The sequence below is a fragment of the Megascapheus bottae genome, chromosome X (assembly GCF_031878675.1).
Source record: "Megascapheus bottae isolate mThoBot1 chromosome X, mThoBot2.hap1, whole genome shotgun sequence".
NCBI classification, from domain to species: domain Eukaryota; kingdom Metazoa; phylum Chordata; class Mammalia; order Rodentia; family Geomyidae; genus Megascapheus; species Megascapheus bottae.
In genome coordinates this window covers 4,938,082-4,957,855 of record NC_143547.1, presented here as the reverse complement: position 1 = coordinate 4,957,855, position 19,774 = coordinate 4,938,082, and the positions used below count along the sequence as shown (strand labels likewise).

The 19,774-nt window shown below is 37.3% G+C and overlaps 1 long non-coding RNA gene across 1 annotated transcript in view; it reads left to right on the top strand.

Annotated features, from left to right (window-relative positions):
• LOC150040408 (uncharacterized) overlaps positions 1-19,774 on the top strand; it is a 139,310-nt gene that overhangs the window by 59,511 nt on the left and 60,025 nt on the right. Inside the window, exon 3 of the long non-coding RNA XR_016533734.1 lies at positions 234-315. This is a non-coding gene — a long non-coding RNA (uncharacterized LOC150040408). The remainder of the gene's footprint in view (positions 1-233; positions 316-19,774) is intronic.

The following is a 19,774-nucleotide window of genomic DNA, read 5'->3' as shown; positions in this document are numbered from 1 at the left end:
AACAAAACTATACTGATTAAAAAAGATATGTCAGTTCAACTTTTTGTAACTGAGACAGAAACAACTTGAGAAGAAGATTGATTTGGCTCATAGTTTTAGAGGGATCACTTTTTTTAAAAAAAAGAATTGAACAATCTTTTAAAATTAATTATCTTTAAATAGCTATACAAAGTTATCAACTGCCATTTAACAAGACAGCTTATGACTGCAAATCCTTGGTTTTATTTTCTTAGGTCCATGAAGACTCAGAGCATGCTGGCTGTGGGAACACGTGGCAGAGGTTATTCACCTTATGGTAGACAGGAAGGAGAAAAGGTAAGTGGAAGGGACAGGGACTAGGCATAACATGAAAATAATGCCCTCAGTGGCCTACTTCTCTACCTGAGCCCCACCACCAAAATTTCTATTGTCCTCAAAAATAGTGCCACTAGTAGGAGACCAAGCATTCAATATATTAGATTTCAACCATAACAAAAGATGATCTCTCAGGGCTTTTGGAGTTCTCAAAAACTCATTTTCATATAATATGCAGAAAAGAAATAACTTGATAGCAACAACCCAGGACTTTGTAGTATTTGGAAGGAAGAAGGAAGAAAAGGGATATAGTGCTAAATAGGAGAATTGAACAAAATAATAACAAATCCAGGCAATAATGAGCTTAGCCTCTCTTTATACTACTGCAGTCCTTTCAAAGTGTGTAATTTAACAAGAGCAGTGATAGAGAGTGCTAGTGTTTACATTAGGATCTATCTATCTATCTATCTATCTATCTATCTATCTATCTATCTATCTATCTGTCTATCTATTTTTGTCAGTCATGGGTCTTGAACTCAAGGCTAGCACTCTACCACTCGAGCCATAGTGCCACTTGCATTGGGATGCTTTTAAGGAAAAAAAATCACAAAATCATCATTCCAGTGATACTATATATATATATATATATCATAAATATTTGTCTGAACATCTTCACTGAAATGTATATTACATGAGATGAGAGACAGATGTATCTTTTCCATCATGAGGTCATCTCAGTACCTAAGACTGTGCTAAGTATATGGCATGTGTTCAATAAATAAATGGAGAATGAGAGTATAAATGAATAATGAAATAACTGTAGCATGTGAAACCATTACTCATGACTGTCACTTGTTAAAACAGTAGAGCTCTTTGCTTGTGAATTTGTGTGTATGGAATTTGAACCCTAATCATGTTCCTTCAAATATACCATGTACAAAGAAGACCAGCATTTGTAGCTCATTTTAAGTTAGTTAACAGGACAATGTTGATCATATTTGAGAACAGTTGATTGGAAGAATAAACGGAGACTTGGAAAACTGAAAGAACAAATATGCAGATCCAATGAATGTGGCTAAAATTAATATAAATGAGAATTTGTAGTATATTATTTTCCTTTGCCATCATTTGAAGCTTTTATGAATATAAGTTTGGCAATATATTTGATCAATGTGAATGTCATTTTTAGAACAAAGAGTCATAAAAATATAATGGTATCCTCCTTTGTACCACATAAAATCTAGATTAATATATGTTCACAAATACCTAGAGAATACATAGAAAAAAAGTCTAGTCTGGGACTGCACAACAGTACAACACTTAAAGCTCCATTTCTGATGGCTCAATTATAAAATAAGAACAGTATCTTTGGCAAACATGATCAAGGAATAGTTTGATTGCAAAATGCAAATAGATTTTGTTAAAATTGCCATTGCAGTAGCAAATATTTTCAAAACTATGTTAGAGCACTCCATTTGGTTGTGAAGTTGTAGATACACAATTAAGCATAATTTAAAAGAGCACCAGATTTTGATGTTGTGTAATTATGTGTCAGATTTGTTCAATAAATTCAGCATGGCTGATGTGTAGATTCATAAGCTTATCAGTAGTTTTTTAATGGGCAGTCCAGTTATATGGATCAGCCCAATAACTACTCAGAAGTAGTTAGATAAGGACGAATCAATATAAATCATACATTCTTTTCAGAGGCAAACTTCTAAAGTCTCCCAAACATACTCTGAAAGGTATGTTACTATTTCTTGAAATGGAATTACCATTTTCTCTGGTAATTGGACACAAATTGAACCATTTAGCAAGCACTCATGCATTTGGCATAATGCTGAATGAAAACTTTCTGAAGAACAAATCTTTTTGCGTTTTAATGGTTTTAAATTACTTTTTCTACAAATTAGATACTATTTCCCTTAGAGTTGCATTTATTTGTGATTAAAAATTTGAAATTTTGGGGGCCGGGAGTTTAGCCTAGTGGTACAGTGCTGGCCTAGCATGCATGAAGACCCAGATTCAATTCCTTGATACCACATACACTCAAAAAAAAGGCAGAAGTGGCACTGTGGTAGAGCCACAAGTGGTAGAGCTCTAGCCTTGAGAAATTCTAATGACAGTGCTCAGGCCCTGAGGTCAAACCCCAGGACTGGCAAAAAAATGAAATTGTTGACAAATTTCTCAAGGAAACACTCTTTTGAAGAGTTCAAAGCAAAATCTCATGTAGCCCAGGAAAGCCTCAAATTCTCATTTTTTTCTTCCTTGGCCTCCATGATGCTGGGATTATAGTCATGCACGACTACACATGGCCTCTAAACAATATTACTGATTGAGAATTTACTGTAAAATTCTGAACAAATTCTTCTAAGTGAGAGATATTATAATATCTATCTTTGTATATACTAAAATGTTTAAGTACTTAAGTCTCAGTATTTTTTGTGCTGTTCCTGGAGCCTGAACTCAGGGCCTGGACATTATACTTGAGCTGTTTTGCATGACTATTGCTCTATCAATGAAGCCATAGCTCCATTTCTGGTAGATTATAATTTTTGATAGTTAATTGGAAATAAAATTCTCATGGACTAAGCCACATTCTTAGCCCCTGTCCCTGAGCTTTTGTACTCAAGGTTAATGCTGTACTACTTGAGCTATGCCTCCATTTCCAGCTTTCTGAACATTAAATGGAGGTAAGAGTCTCATGGATCTTTCTTCCTTGCCTGGTTTAAACCTAGATCCACATATCATAGTCTCTACTACGCAGGATTATAGGTACGAGCTACTGGTGCCTGGATAAATACATTTTAATGACCATATTTCCTTTATCCATATATGACCTATTAAACAATGATGGTAAACTACTCTGACACTGTCATTAATGTTATACTTGTAAACTGCTTAAACATGAGTGCATTTCGTAAAAACAAACAAGCTGGATTCATCAGTAGGCTATTCCAAATAATAAGCAAACATATCACTTACAAACTCATGCCTAATTCACACAAAAATGTCAAGAGATAGACAGTCTAGGGCTAGTGGCCCTGAAGTGATATTGAGTCTACAGGCTCTGCCTCTCATTTTTTAAGAGAACACTTCTTTATTGGAGAAAATATTGATTATTCTTTTCTATTTTTTAAGTTTTTCTTTTTTCTTTTTTTTTTACTTCTTGATATTATCTTTAAATGATCATACAAAGGGATTTCAATGCAGGCTCTGTCTCTTTCCTTAGCTATTCTCAATGTGTGGATGAGGCCACAGTCAGCTACCCCTCTTCCCAAGCTATGCCTGGATTGTAGGTCAGAAGAACGACAGGACAGAGGTCACAGGATGAGGATGCTCTATCTAAGTCTGCTCTAGTGCCTTCATTCTTAGAGACTCTGTCAACAACGTTCACTTACCATTCATTGGCCTGAACTGGCTCACTTGGTTATCCTATTTGCACATAAGGCTTGGAGTATAGTATTTACCTGGGCTTGTTGACTTTTCTGGGAGACAGCAAAGTTCATTAGTAAGGAAAAGGAATTGTGAAAGGTAGAATTCTTTCTTTGCCTTTAGGTCTCCCTCATTGTCCCACAAGATTATGGTGAAACTAGGATTGCAAAATTGGTGCCTGTTGAAGTCACCACAGTCAGTTCTGTCATACACTAGATTTTTCATTTTTCCCTCCAGTTGTCATAAAACCACACTGATATACACATTAAGAGATTGGAAGAATTTATGAGCACCTGGGGGACTCATCTCTCAAAACGTTTATTTGACAAACCATTTAGACAATTCAAAAACTTGTATTGTGAACAGCAATTGGTGATTTTTAGAGTGGTATAAGGAGAGTCAAGTCATAATGTTATTTTGGGGAATTTATATCAACCTGTCCCTGGATAGATTTTTAATACCACAGGCAGGAAATAAAAACAAGATTTGCTCTTGTTCTCAGGGCATTTTCGGGACAATCATATCTTGGAGACCAGATTTGGTTTGCTTTTCTGTAATTCTTTTGCAAACACTTAGCATAAGACTATTTGAGACTGTGTGCCAAATTCAGTGAGAAAAATGATGACGAAACACAATAGGGCAGTTTCCTGTGTAGTCAGCCAACATGACTCCCCTTCCCTAGACAAAACCCCACTAAAGGACTTCCCAGCCCCTCCACTCTCACTGCATGTTGTTCCTGTATTCTGTTTCCTAGCCACTCTGTTTTTTGAGAGTTAATTCTGTGTCTATTCTCCTCCACTTTTCTCTCAAAAGCTATTCTAAAAGAGTCTTAAAGGTCCGCGACTAACACACTTGCCTTTTGCTTTCTTCGAACTTCCGTATCAGCACTTTCAGTAGCAATAGAATGGCATTTGACTACATTTTCTTCACATCAAATGTTTTCTTTAGGTATTTTAGTAATTGTTATTATAAAGGATGTACAGAAGGGCTACAGTTACGTAAGTCAGTAATTGAGTATATTTTGGGGGGGGGCAACATTGCCCTTTCCTTCATTCTCTCAGCTTTTCTTTCCCATTCCTACACATAAGTTGCATAGCTAATTTTCAACCTAGTGTCTATGGAATACCACGGATGTATTTGTTCACTCTTGGTTCCTCCACATCAAATGTTCTCATTAGGTATTTTTTACAAAGTAACAAGGAGGAAAAATTATGATGCATTTTATTTGGCCACCTATGTCTAAAGTAAGATTTTTTTCAGTATAGCACAATTATGGAGATAGTTTATGTCTAAAGGTAACTGTCTAAAGTTAGACATAGTTAATAATACAATTATTGAGATATTTTATTATTTTTAATATTAAAATGTCAGAATCTAGTGTGTAGTTTCCACTTAGCTGGCAGCTCCTTATGAATAATGCATTTATAAAGAGCCTAGAAGTCGTACGGAGCTAGCTGCTGCCATATTGGACTGAATAGGTCCAGAGTGTGTCTTGGGCAGTGAGAATAGGTCATAATCCCAAATAACAGTTTACTTAGGTTACCAAAGAGCTGTTAAATTCTAGGCTTTTAGGAAATACAATAGTTATGAATAATGTCATCCACAAAACTTTGGCTACCCACTAGTAGGGTGGCCAGCTTTATGTTAGTTAATGAAGCTTAAGGTATCAGATAGTAGACAGAAGTTTTGTTCATCTAAACTCATGCAATAACTTGACCTCAGAGTATAGCAAATTGAGTTTTCTCATACTATAAGTGGAGAGGATTCTCTTAAACTAGTTACATTTCCTAAGGTCTTGCAGCTAGTCAAGTGTAACTGAACCTTCACTTAACAAAACTGTCAAGAATCTTCCATGTGCAAGGAACTTTGCTATGTGCTTCACAAATAACGCTATTAAGATGCAATTCTCATCTGTGGGGAATTGCAATATTTTGGATCTTTGTCTGTGGTATGACTAGTGAAGATCTTCTGCCAGTCTCTGGGCTTTCTATGTCTTGCTAGCTATGTCGTGCAGAGGATCTGCAGTTTATTGCAATAGTTGGGAAATATCTTTGCTTGTGCTTCCCTCAAAGCAGAACTTGAGGCAGGAACTTAGATGCAGATCATTAAACTGGAAGATTTGTCTCAGAAAGTATAAGTCAGGGAAAAGGGAAATGAGTCAAGGAAGATAGAAAAGTCTAAATGAGTTAATGTATGGATTGCAGTGGTGGATGAATGGGACCCAATCCTACTGGAAATGTCAGAATGCTCTATACAGCATCTGAATGGGAATTGGAGATATTTATCCTCAAACTCTCACTTCTTCCTGGTTGTTTTAGCCCAGGGATGCTAAGTTGGGTCTTTCTGGCACTCAGCTCTCGGAATAAGTTCCCTTCATGACAGAGGGAAACGAGTGCATGGCTTGAGTCAGAGAATTGTCTGGGAGCCCGTGAACCATGTACTGTAGCTTCAGGTAGACCTTGAAGTAAAGTGGGGACAAGAGTATACATGGCAGCAACAGTATCTGCCATGAGCTCCTCATTATTCAGAAACACTGTTATGTACTAATAGTTTAAATGCAGGAAAGTTTAGTGTCTGTTCTACTTCTCTGTAATGCCTCCATTTAAAAGATGGCAGCTTTGTCCCTATAGCTATAATCATCTCTTTACTCTTTTTTTTCTTGCCAGTCCTGGGCTTGGGCTCAGGGCCTGAGCACTGTCCTTGGACTTTCTCAAGGCTAGAGCTCTACCACTTGAGCCTCGGCACCACTTCCGGCTTTTTTTTCCCCATGTATGTGGTACTGAGGAATCGAACCTGGATCTTCGTGCATGCTATGCAAGTACTCTACCACTAGGCCAAACTCCCGGCCTTCTTTTCACTTTTTTTTTTCTGAAATCATTTGATCTCCTTTTATTTATTTTTCCTTATTACTTTTGGAATGCTAGGCAAGTTTTCCTTATGCATTTTGTATTCATTTTCTGTCTACTGCAGATTGAACTCTTGTTAGCTGCAGTGGGTACTTTTCTTCTGTCTTGCTTGTAGTTTTCTTGGAATCTTTTCAACCATTTCAGCTCTGTCTTCACTTTTGCCTTCTCGGCTTGCCTTTTGTGCCAGTCTTTCATTTTACCTTTCATCACCTAGTTCAGGGAGTTTACATTTCCTTTACAAGACAGTCTTTGTAGCCCAGACTATGCAACCTAGGGTGGACTTGAAATTTGATCCCCCTGCTTCAGCGTCTTGAGTGCTGGGATTGCAGGAATGTGCCAATACATTTTCCCTTTTTATGCATATGTTGAGAGCCTAATTTACAATTGTTTTTCCACGAGTTTTTTTTTAATTTTTTTGTCTGTGAGGCTTGAACTCAGGGCCTAGGAATTGTCTTTGAATGTCTTTGTGCTCAAGGCTAGTGCTCTACCACTTGAGCCACAGCACTATTTCCAGCTTTTGAATGGTTAATTGGAGATAGGAGTCTCACTGGGCCTTTTCCTCCTGGGCTGATTTCAAACTATAATCCTCAGATCTCAGCCTCCTGAGTAGCTAGGATTACAGTCGTGAGTCACTAGTACACACACACACACACACACACACACACACACACACACACACACACGTATTAAACTTTGCTCTACAGACTGTGGTCTCAGCACCAGTAGCATAAGTGTTAACCAGGAGCTTGTTAGAATCTTAGATCTTCAGGATCCACCTAGATTTACTGAAAAATCTCTAGCTGCATTCAACATACACCTCTGAGAGGGGAGAGGGGATGTGAATGTGTTACTGAAGTTGGCAAGCACAAGTCTCTGCTTCCTTGGGGAAGGGAATCTAGGCCTGTGTATAGGAGAACAGACTTTCAACTCTTATTTGAGTTTCAGAATTGCTACCAACCAGCCATATGACTTCAGGAGCTTCAACTAGCCTTCCTAAACTTAACTTGCCTGTCTGAAGAATGGGAGCAATAATGCTTAAGTTATAACATGGCTCTGAAAATTAAGGTAGATAGTATATAAAGTGGGTATCACAATTCCAGAATATGAGCAATTGTAAAATGACTACTGTAAGATCAACTTTGAAGGTTAAAAAATAATTTCTTCTTAATCCTTTCATGTAAAATTCTTTTCCCCCAGTCCAATTAAATTATCCTTGCCTGGAAGCGATCCAGCTTGACCAGTATTTTGCAACAGATGATGTGATGCTACTCCTCCTGATCACATTTATGGAGGTGCTAGGGGTTGTCACAATTTCTGGCTCAGATTTTCAACTGGTAGAGATGGTTGATGCTTTAGCCAAATATCTGATATCTATAATCCTCAGTGTCTCAAAGAATTATGTTCCTGCAGCAAAAGGTGGGTATGATTCTGACCTATTCTCATTGAGGTGGAATGGATATTGAGAGTAAGTTATACCCACTCCCTCCCTGTACTTCTCTGACACCTTCTCAGGCAATCTCATCTCTTCTACAGCCACCAGAATTTCTCCTAGAGAATGACAAGCCACTGATTGCTTTGCAAAGCTTCCAGTGTTACCGTGAAATGAAGTTTTCTCTGCATCCATGAATGGCATGAAGGGATAATAGGAACTGAGACTTGCATAGTGCAAGTTAGGTGCCATTGCATCTAGAAGGTTCACAAGCTGTCTAAATTTGGGCTGTGCTTGACCTTTGCAATTTCAGTTTTATACATCCTATAGATGAATATAGTATTCTAAGGGATCACCTTAAAATGCTTTTCCTCAGCCAGATTGAAACTTGGGTACATCAGCTGATGAGCAAGCATTTCAAGGCATCATACATTGGTGCTATCTGTCATTCACCAGTTCTGCTTGGAACCATATCTCTCTTTGTTCAATAAAGCTTGGGCCATCAGTAGAATGATTTTACAGCATTGCATTTTCTTTCTTGTTTTGTAAAAATGACAGCAAGAAAAGCCTAGGTCTTAAATGCACTAAGGTCCTTAAGCACGGTGAAAACAAAATATTTTTATATTTGGATGTTGATCAGATATTTACAGATATAACATGTTAATTATAAAGAAAAATGAATGATACTAATGAATGTCTCCAAAATACTGACACTTGAAATGTGTCGACTTAGCCAACAAAATGTTGGGTTTTCTAACTCTATATATCTCTAGGAATTAAATCTTCTCATGTAATGATGTTGTTTGATCTTCTTTATAGCAGAATCTGCATATACTGTTAGGAAGGCATTTTTTATCTATCTAGGAGGCTGTTCTAGTACAATATTTATGATGCAAGCATAATTATGATTTATGTCCTATAGTTTTGTCTCTAAGTTTAAAAGCTGAAAGAATTGAAATTCCTATGCATTGATAAATAGTATTTCTTTACTCTCATAAATATGTGAGGTGGTTTGAGATGATTGCTGTGCAATTCTCAGGATATTGCTGACACTAAGTAAATTGGCAAGGTTCTCAAATTATTTTTAACCTCATAACAATCAGGGATCTACTGAAATAATCTTACAATAATCCAGAGACAAATTCATCATTGAGTAGCTGTTGCAAATGCCATGCCTTATTTCTACCCTTCTCCATTTGGGAAAAGACAATTTTAGATGCCTCCAATTATTGATTTATTTCAGAAAGAACTCTAGCATTATCGTTTTCTGGACTCAGAGTCCAAGTTTCTCTTACTATGAGGGTCTCTGAATTTTAACAGTATTTTAGTATGTCTGAATATGATCAAAGTCTCATATTCATGCATTTTGTGACCACACATGGAGTGAGATGGATTGTTTTTGTCATAAATCTGCTGTAGGGCCTGAGAAATGTACTTAGCTTGTAGGAAGTTAGATTTCCTCTATTGTAAAGAGGAGCTTAAGTAATAGGTTAAAAATTGAACTTAATCATTGGTACCTAACCTATGATTCTATTTTACAGTTCTCACAGTTATTCACAAAATATTGATCGACACATCAAATTTATTTGAAAATTTCATTGTCAGAACCTTTAACAGCTTCATTCTTCTCAGAAAGCACACTGAGTAGTTCAATCAGTAAGCTCGAGAGCTTACTGATAAGATATCTATAACTGAATGTATATTGTGATTGTGTGATAAGTGGGGTATATTATAAAGCCTATGTATATGCTAGGCACTGAAGGGTACACACCAATGATAAATATATGCACTATTTTCTCTTCACTTTTGCCATTGTAGACTACATGAACATCTTAAAATTGCATAGAAATGTGCGCAGTCATAATCTCACTTACCTGAGAATGCTAGAGTAAACCTATGAAAACCTTCTGGAATCATTTGTTGAGACATGTTCCTTGGGCATAGTGCATTTCTGCATATCCAAGCAACTCCACCAACAGATGTGTGGTCTAGACTTTTCAAGAATATTTGAGAAATAAAAGACATTAGAAGAGGAAGGAATAGTCCCTTTCTAGGGCAAAGAGCAGATTTGTTTCGCTGTGCAGGCTGATAAAGGCAATGACTCTGTAGGGAAGGTTTAATACCAACTTTCTTATCAAACACTGATGATCTCCTAAGCTTGGAATTTAAGTACCATAATATACTTGTAATGCATGACTGGGCAGCGCTGACACTCATAGCATTACCCTGTGGGAAGTAGGGCTAGGGGAGCCTGTGGATGTGATAGTAGCCTGGCTACTGCTATTGCTAGCTATTGTCTCTGATCAGAAGCTTGGTGCAAAGATAGTGGATGGGACTGGAGTTCTGAGAGATCAGTTATTTTTAATTATTATGCATCATTTTCTCACTTCTCAGGCAGGTGGAGAGACAGAGGAGATCAAAGGCTAATGATAGGAGTTTTTTGGGGTGGGTGGGTCATGGAGCTTGAACTCTGGGCCTGGGTTCTGTCCCTAAGCTCTTCAGCTCAAGGCTACTGCCTTACCCTTGAGTCACAGCCTCACTTCTTGTTTTCTAGAGATTAATTGGAGATAAGAGTCTCACACCTTTGTAGTGCCCAGACTGACTTTGAACTTGGATCCTCAGATCTCAGCCTCCTAAGTGGCTAGGATTACAGGTGTGAGCCACCATGCCCTGTGATAGGACTTATTTTTTTTACCAGTTGGGTGAAGATTAATCATTAATCTCAGTGTCAGGCATAGAGGTAATATTCAGTAAATCATAGCGATTTAATTTTCCTAATGTCTATTAAAGGCCTTTGAATACATTTCACTAAGGTTCATGTGATTGTGGATTTGATTTTCTCTTAATTGATGGATGCCTGTGCCTTTATTGGTTGGAATGGTCATCTGAAAATAAGGGCTGATCAAATATTTGAAAAATCATACCTGAAGCATTTTGTACAGAGATGGCATAGCATATACTAGTGTAATACATAGTGTATTCCAGGCACTCAGCAAATGTTAGAGATGATGATGATGATGATGATGATGATGATGACGATGACAATAACAATAATTAGTATCTTTTCCCCTTCACTAAATGTTACTTATTTTATATTTTATTCTGTTGTTCAGCCCAATTCTTGAGCACCTGATGGTTTTATATACAGTTTAAAGTTAAAATTAAAACTGAAAAATCCTATACATTTAGAGAGTACAAATCAATAACTTTTTCTTATTTACAATGCTGAATGTGATAATGTCTGATAAAGAAGTGAAATGGCAGAGATGGAAAGCAAATGATCTTGGTGTAAGCTTTAGCTCTACTGTTTAATTAATTATGAACTATTGCAAGTTTTTTTTAACATCTTTGGAGCCTTAGTTTCCTCACTGGCTAAAAGGAAAAAAATATTTATGTTAAGGAATTCTTGTGAAGATTTCTTAGGACTTGTAAGGAAAGAAAGTTCTTGGCACACAATAAGCACTTAAGAAATGATAAGTATCATTATGAAGCTATTGTGTATTATTTAGGAATAATGAGAAGATGCATTTTTGTTGTTTGTGATATTGATGTTCCCAGGAAAATACCACAATAATTCATAGAACTGAAGAGCTGTATGAAAGAGAAAATGGTCCTTTTTGCTTTTGAAAACAAATATATTTTGTGATATTGTGTCAATTAGGATAGAATTTGGCTACAAGTCATAGAAAATCCAATTTCTATGACTATAGAGTTCTATATCTCTGGAGGCAGGAATCTCCTGACCATTGATTTGGCCATTCAATTATGTAAAAGCTAAAGTCTCTTTATTGTTTAGACTGTTCCCTCAAGGCAGCTCCAACTCCAGATACTGAACAAACAGAAGAGGAAAAAAAAGGTGTCAGCCATACTTGCTATTTTTTTAATCAGGGAAACAAAGTCATTCCTGGAAACCCTTTAAGCAAATTTCTGCTTCTGTCTCATTGGCCAGCATTGTATTATGTGTCTACCATTGGTAGAATGGAAGATTGGGAAGCCCAAAAAACAGGTGTCCAAGAAAAATGTTAACAAATGTCCATTTGAATTGACAAATAAGAGTGATTTTCCTTTCGTGAAAGAGAAATGACCAAACATTACAGTTAATATGGCATTTCATGCATCATTTTCATTAAAGAGTTGTGTATGGAATTTTATTTGAGTTTACCTGGTCTAAGTGAATATCTTTGCCTTTAAAATAATGCACCTGAAAATCTAACCAGAATGATTTCAATGCATGGAAAGCAATGTTGATTTTTGAATTATTATATTTTATTTAGTAGTGTACTGTGCCAAAGGTAATCATTATGCATACATACATACATACATACATACATACATACATACATATCTTCATACATTATTTGAGCGTTAGGCACTCAAGGAATCTGCCAGCATTTACTACACTTTACTTCCTAATAAAATATCTGTTAACAGATACTTCATTAGTTAATATTTTTCAAGTCACATTCATCTTATTTGTTAGCAAAAGTAAAGAGTGCTGGGAGATGTTGAGAAAATATCCACAAAGAGAATTCTTTATTCACAAAGTTTTACCTATTTTATGACATATCATACCAGCCCCTCAGAGACTTAGCTTCCCAAGAAGGACTATCCCCCATCCCCATGGCCCTTCCTCCTTCCCTCCCTCCCTCTCTCCCTCCTTTCCTTCCTTTCCTTCCTTCCTTCCTTCCTTCCTTCCTTCCTTCCTTCCTTCCTTCCTTCCTTCCTTCCTTCCTTCCTTCCTTCCTTCCTTCTTTCCTTCCCTTTCGTCCTTCCTTTCTTCCTTCCTTCTCCTCCTCTCTTACTCTCTCTGTGTCTGTGCTCTGTTTCTTTCTTTCTGTCACGCTGTCTCTTGTTCTCTTCCATTTTTTTTTTTACTTTGGCAGTACATGGCTTTGGAATCAAAACTTTGTACTTGTTGGGTAGTCACACTACCACTTGAGCCACATGTGTACCCCTTTCTGCTTTTTGTTTGTCAGGTAGGATATCACTTCTTGGCTATGTTGTCCTGGACCATAATCTTCCTATTTATGCCTCGTGCCATAGCTACATGACAGGCACATGCTGCTATGTCTAGTTTTTATTTGTTAAAATGAAGTCTTGTTGGGTTGGCTTTGAATCTTGATCATTCTGATCCGTGCTTCTCAGGTAGCTAGGATTATAGGATTGCATTTTCTGATTTGAGCATTGACTAGTTTATTCTTTATGTATATATATGCATATAAATCAATAACATTACATATTTTAAACTTCTAGAGTATCAGCTTTAAATGTAGATTATCACATATAGAAATCAAAAATAATTAGTAGCTGGTCATTTTTTATTAAAATATTTTATTAACACTGATTTTTTACATCGTATTTCAAATGTCAAGTTTAACAAACAAGTATTCAAGATTGTACCTGGCTTTTTTTAAATAAAAAAAGTATATTGACCCCTAACTCTAGATGATTCAAATTTAGCAAAGCTTACCAGTTGCTTGAATAATACATACAAATAAAAATAGCAAACAAAATGATAAACTAAAAAGAGAAACAAAAAATTTAGTTAAAAAGGAAACCCAAACCCACTAGCTTCAAGGGTGAGAATACATAAGAGATATAGTATTCTCTCTCCCTGAAGCAGGAAAGGATGGAAGACAAGGCAAGGTGCAAGGCTGCTTTATTACTAATTTATCTGACAAGGATTCATTGGGTGTGTACTTTGGGAAAGGTACTTCTGGGATTGTAAGATGCAAAGATGAAGAAAGCACTAGCAAGGAGTCAGATATGTTAAATAATTATGATACAAAATGATGAATGCTGAAAGAAAGAAAAGAAGTGCTATAGGAGCAACAGTAGTAACAGGAAATGTGTGAGTTTGCCCAAGGCCTTTTTGAAAAAAATCATGCACTATCACTGAGAAAGGATATTTATAGAAAGGAGTCATATTGGAATAACAATAGCCATTATGATGCTTTACTCTTTCAGCACAAATAAGGATAGTAAATGAACATTTGTGGAATTCAAAGCCCAAACATAATGTTCAGCCTGAGACTATTACTTTATCTTAACTTTATTTCCCCTAGGGCTCTAAATTTATACAGCTAGATTTGTTTTCTGAGTTCTGATCTATTCAGACTTTCTTCGTGGCTCTCAGTTGCTGTACAAAAGTAAAATCTGCATCTTATTGTTGTAGGCATTTTTTTTACAGAAGCAAGATTAATTTTCTTCTTTGGCTTATCCTAAGTTTGGCATGTAATAGAAGCATATCAATCTGTAAAAGTATGTTTAACATGAAGAATTGACTCCACTATGTGATGGGAAAAAGATGCAAAACCACGAGATTTACTTCCAGCAAGCCATCTTTTCATTTTCGTTTTAGATCAGTTCATATGAGTTGGAGATTTCTTTTTTTTTGCCAGTCCTGGGCTTGAGCTCTAGGTTAGAGTTCTACCACTTGAGCCACAGCACCACTTCTGGCTTTTTTTCTATATATGGGGTTCCGAGGAATCGAACCCGGGTCTTTGTGCATGCTAGGCAAGCATTCTACCACTAGGCCAAACTCCCAGCCCCGAGTTGGAGATTTCTTTAGCGTTGCTGAGATATGGAAAGAAAAGCAAAAGTTTGTCACCGAACAGTTGATTAAAAAAACAACAACAACAGAACATCGAGGTCTGAACTACATTTCCTAGATGGCTTTAGATTGAGCCCAAAGATGACTCTTCACCCCTTCTGTTCTACTGAAAGGATTCTATGACTAAGGACTCTATGACTAAAAGGATTCCATGAGTGAGTCTCTCCCTTCTCCTACCTCCTTTTTGGGCTCAGCCAATGGGAAGCTGGAGTAGATTGCATGTAAGTTTCAGAGTGTTTTCCCTGGCTTCTTCCTATGGAGTCACCTTCTTCCTTTGAACTGCACCTCTTGTCAAGTGTGATTTTTACTCAGCTCTCAACCCTCACTGTCTACAGTTTCCAGCAACTTCTTTTTGTGTGCCCCTCCATTCCCTGTTGCTGCTATCTCTGAGCTACTTCACCGTTCATTGTGTTTTCCCTATTGCCTTCCACACATTTGTCAATAGTTTCTTTATTAAAATCTCTTCATATTATCCTTTCTGACTGTGCTGTGTTAGGGAACTGAGGGATTCAGTATACTGTAGGATTGTTTGCCTAGACAGACACTATATTAGGCTTTTTGAACTGTAACGCTCTCTTGCAACCACTCCAATTGGTTGACAGAGAGAGAAAACAAACTTAGGCAATACGGAAATGTATGGATGTGGCTGTTTTCCAATTAATTGCAAAGTTGGGGATGGACCAGATTTGGCTTTGTCCTTACCAGTCCTGTTTATTGGCATCCTGTTTTCTAATTTTACATACTTATTAAAATTAGTTAAGGATTGGGGCATAACTTAAGAGATAACGTATTTGCCTAGTATATGGGAGTCTCAAAAACTGGTGAAAAAGTCAGGTGCCTGTGACTCACGTCTGTATTCCTAAATACTCAGGAGGCTGAGATCTGAGGATTGCAGTTCAAAGCCAGCCTGGGCATGAAACGTCCAGGAGACTCTTATCTCTCTTGACCACTAGAAAACTGGAAGTGGCGCTGTGGCTCAATTGGTAGAGTGCTAGTCTTGAGCTGAAGAGCTCAGGGACAGAGGCAAGGCCCAGAATTCAAGCCCCATGATTGGCTTAAAAAATGGTGAAAAACTTAGTCTCTTTATTCATAACTTTTAAGCTTTATATCACCAGTTGACTTCTGATGAGAATGTGCTATTTAGTACCCATTGGATGTGTGCCAGAAAGCCTGTTGTGGGATTTTCTTCCCATCCCAGCTTTCTGTAGCTTTCTTAGTTTGAACTTCCTGGACTGTGACTAGACACCTCTGACTTATTTTTCATGTCCTCTGCTGAACTGTAGAGGAGTGAGTTTGATTGTTCTCAGGCTCTGCTGGGAAGAGTAATGTACAGATTGAGGACTACGCTGACGGCACATTCCTCCAGTGGGAGTAGCAAGGGGGGGGGGCATGACACTTCCTGTCACATCATCTTCCACAGCTCAGGTGTTCTTGGAAATGAAATATTTTATCAAGCATAGTTAAATGGGTCTTTAAGGGATAATGAGTAAATTAAATATTTCCAAATAGAGTATTACACTAAAATCTGGAAACAATAAGTGACAGCCAGTTAACTTAGTAAAGCATATTTCACTCAATATTTCATTGATGGTAGAAAGTGAATAATTAACAATCATCTCAGTTGTGTACATCTGCTCCTGGAGCTAATGTATCTTTCCTGGGAAGAGCCCATATCTTGCTTATTTATGTCTTCCTCTCTCATGATTCTTATTCTCTGAAGCTTACATTAGGTTTCTTTCCTCTTTCTTTAGTGGAAGTTTTGTCTTATTACCCGTTCTTATAAAATTTTATTGGAACACAAATATTAGTGCTCATTTGCATGTTTTATACAGCTGGTTTCTTCCTACAATGGGAGTGTTTCAGTGGAACTATATGCTCTAACGTATTTACTATCTGGCTTTTTACACAGAAGTTTATTCACTGCTGTAGTAGTAAGCATCTATGATGATGATGATTTTTAACACATAATCAATATAAAATTTACCAATGAGGCATTTTATATTGTTATGTTGACTCTTTGAAATGAACAGACACTCATTTCTAAACATCCACAGTTCAAATAGTTAGTAGCCGTTAGAAAATATGCAGACTTTGCCAGAAAAACCACATGGGACATCCAGGACAAAGAACAAAGTGTTAAAGGGTTTATTACCAGGAAAGGGACCTATAAGACCCTTCCCCACCAGTGACAAGGGTGCTGGCTATTGTGTTGGTACCTTTTATAACCTGTGAGGTTTGGGAGATTCTGCTGCCTTATATGGTCATGGCTGATCAAAGGACTATCACCTCAGGTGACCTGTGAGGTGTTGGTTGCTGCCTTATATGGATATAGCTCAGCATCCAGAGACTGTTCCAGAAAGGGGTTGGTGGCTAATTATTTACTACCTCTACTGAATGGGCCTAATATTGCCTGGGGCTGAGCATGCTGAGTTCTGAGAGAGGGGCCCACTAGGCCCCCACCATCACCATCAGGAGCCACCAGTGGCCAGTGATTACTGTGTGGGATGTTACGGATTAGTTTGTGGATTTTGGGATTTCATACAATGCGAAGTTCTTGTAGTCTATAGTTTGATTTTTTTTCTGAATATTGTGCTCTGAAAGTTGTACAAGTTTACATGCTTTGCTCTAGGTAATGAATTTTCGTTGGATGAATGAATCTTCACCACTTGCTGTTCATCAAATCTTGTGTCAATGGACAGTTGGATTGTTCTAAGAAGTTGTGAAGGCAAATAAGATAGATATGAATATTAAAAAAGGCTCAGCCAGGCATGGTGGCTCATGCCTGTAAACCTAGCTACTTAGGAGGCTGAGATCTGAGGATCATGGTTCAAAGCCAGCCCTGGTACTAAAGTCCATGAGACTCTTATCTCCAATTAACCACTAGAAAACTGGAAACGGCACTGTGGCTCCAGGGGTAGGGAGGTAGCCTTGATCTGAAGAGCTCAGGGACAGTGCCCAGGCCCAGAGTTCAAGTCCCACGACTGACAGAAAAGAAATCTCTCTCTTGGCATACCTGTTAGTGATATTGTCTAGCCCTTACAGGTGTGTGCCTCGGAATGGAGCTGATGAGTATCATACATATTCAGTTTCATTCTTGGGAATTAAGCCAAATTATAAAGCATTGGTCCCAATTTTCAGCCCTGTCCCTGAGAAGTAACCACAAGCTTGAGTTTTCTGATATGAATTTCCTTTCTTATTTATAAACATATGAATTTCTAAATAAAACATCCTGATTTTTCTTATTTTTTAACTTAATATAATTCAACCACACAGAATATTTTCTTTTGTAACTTGCTTTTTTCAGTTAATTTTTTTTGGTGGGGCTGAAATTAAACTTAGGCGTTTTACTGGCTAGGCAACTACTCTATCACTTGAGACACACAAATCTAATTTAAGCACCATATGAAATATAGCTTTTCTTTCTTTCTTTCTTTCTTTCTTTCTTTCTTTCTTTCTTTCTTTCTTTCTTTCTTTCTTCTTTTCTTTCTTTCTTCCTTTCATTCTTTCTTTCCTCTCTCTTATCTTTTTATTTCTTTTTCTTTTTGTCATGTGGCTTGAATTCTGGGTTTGGGCACGGTCCCTAAGCTCTTCAGCTGAAGGCTACTGCCCTACACCTTGAGCCACAGCACCACTTCTGGTTTTCTGGTGGTTAATTGGAGATGAGTCTCATGGACTTTAATGCTGGGCTGGCTTTGAATTGCCATCATCAGATCTCAGCCTCCTGAGTCGCTAGGATTACAGGCATGAATCACTGCACCCAGTCTTTTCTTTTCTTTCTTTCTTTCTTTCTTTCTTTCTTTCTTTCTTTCTTTCTTTCTTTCTTTCTTTCCTTCTTTCCTTCCTTCTTTCCTTCCTTCCTTCCTTCCTTCCTTCCTTCCTTCCTTCCTTCCTTCCTTCTTTCTTTCCTTCCTTCCTTCCTTCCTTCTTTCTTTTCTTGCTTGCTTGCTTTCTCTTTCTTTCTTTCTTCCTTCCTTTCTTTCTTTCTTTCTTTCTTGCTTGCTTGCTTGCTTTCTCTCTCTCTTTCTTTCTTTCTTTCTTTCTTTCCTTCCTTCCTTCCTTCCTTCCTTCCTTCCTTCCTTCCTTCCTTCTTTCTTTTCTTTCTCTTTCTTGCTTGCTTGCTTGCTTGCTTTCTCTTTCTTTCTTTCTTTCTTTCTTTCTTTCTTTCTTGCTTGCTTGCTTGCTTGCTTGCTTGCTTGCTTGCTTGCTTTCTCTCTCTCTTTCTTTCTTTCTTTCTTTCTTTCTTTCTTTCTTTCTTTCTTTCTTTCTTGCTTTCTCTCTTTCTCTCTCTCTCTTTCTTTCTTTCTTTCTTTCTTTCTTTCTTTCTTTCTTTCTTTCTTTCTTTCTTTCTTCACATGGGGCTAACTTCACAACATGATCTTCATACCTATGCTTCTCTTGCAGCTGAGGTGACAGAATCTTCTATCACAATACCCCCTTGGGGAAACAAACCATACTAAGAAGTCCTCTCTGAGAAGGAAACATCTGAGCACTGATCAGAAAGATGTGAGAGGTCAAGTGATCCACATATGTAGTGGAAGCAAATTTTAGGACTAATAGGATAGACATCTAGTACCTGGGCTACACAGGCCATTTTGATCCTTGTCAGTCATAGGCAAGATATTAACCCCTCTGAATCAGAAGGAAGGTCACTGGAGCTTTACAAGAGGAATTGGAGGCCAGCACTTTTTACTTTTGATGCATATATATATATATTTATACATGTATTACATATATACATAGTTGCAGACAGATGACTTCCTTCCATTTACAAGTTATATTCTGCAAGAAGTGTATATTTCCCATTTTCTATCATTTTAAACATATATTAACTGGCCCTTTGGCATTTCCAGGTTGTAAGATACACTGTATACTATTCAAATGAATCATGTGATTCAGTATCAGTACTGGTTATTCACTAATTGTGGACCTAGATCTCTGAGGGGCCTTTCACTATACAGGAAACAAAGCACGTTGCAAGGGTTAAAAATAGAATCGAATGACAGATATACAGTAAATATGGTAGAAGCAGAACTTGGAGAAGTGAACATAAACAGTTATAGATTTTTCTGTCATTTAATTAAGTCATTAGGAGTAGGT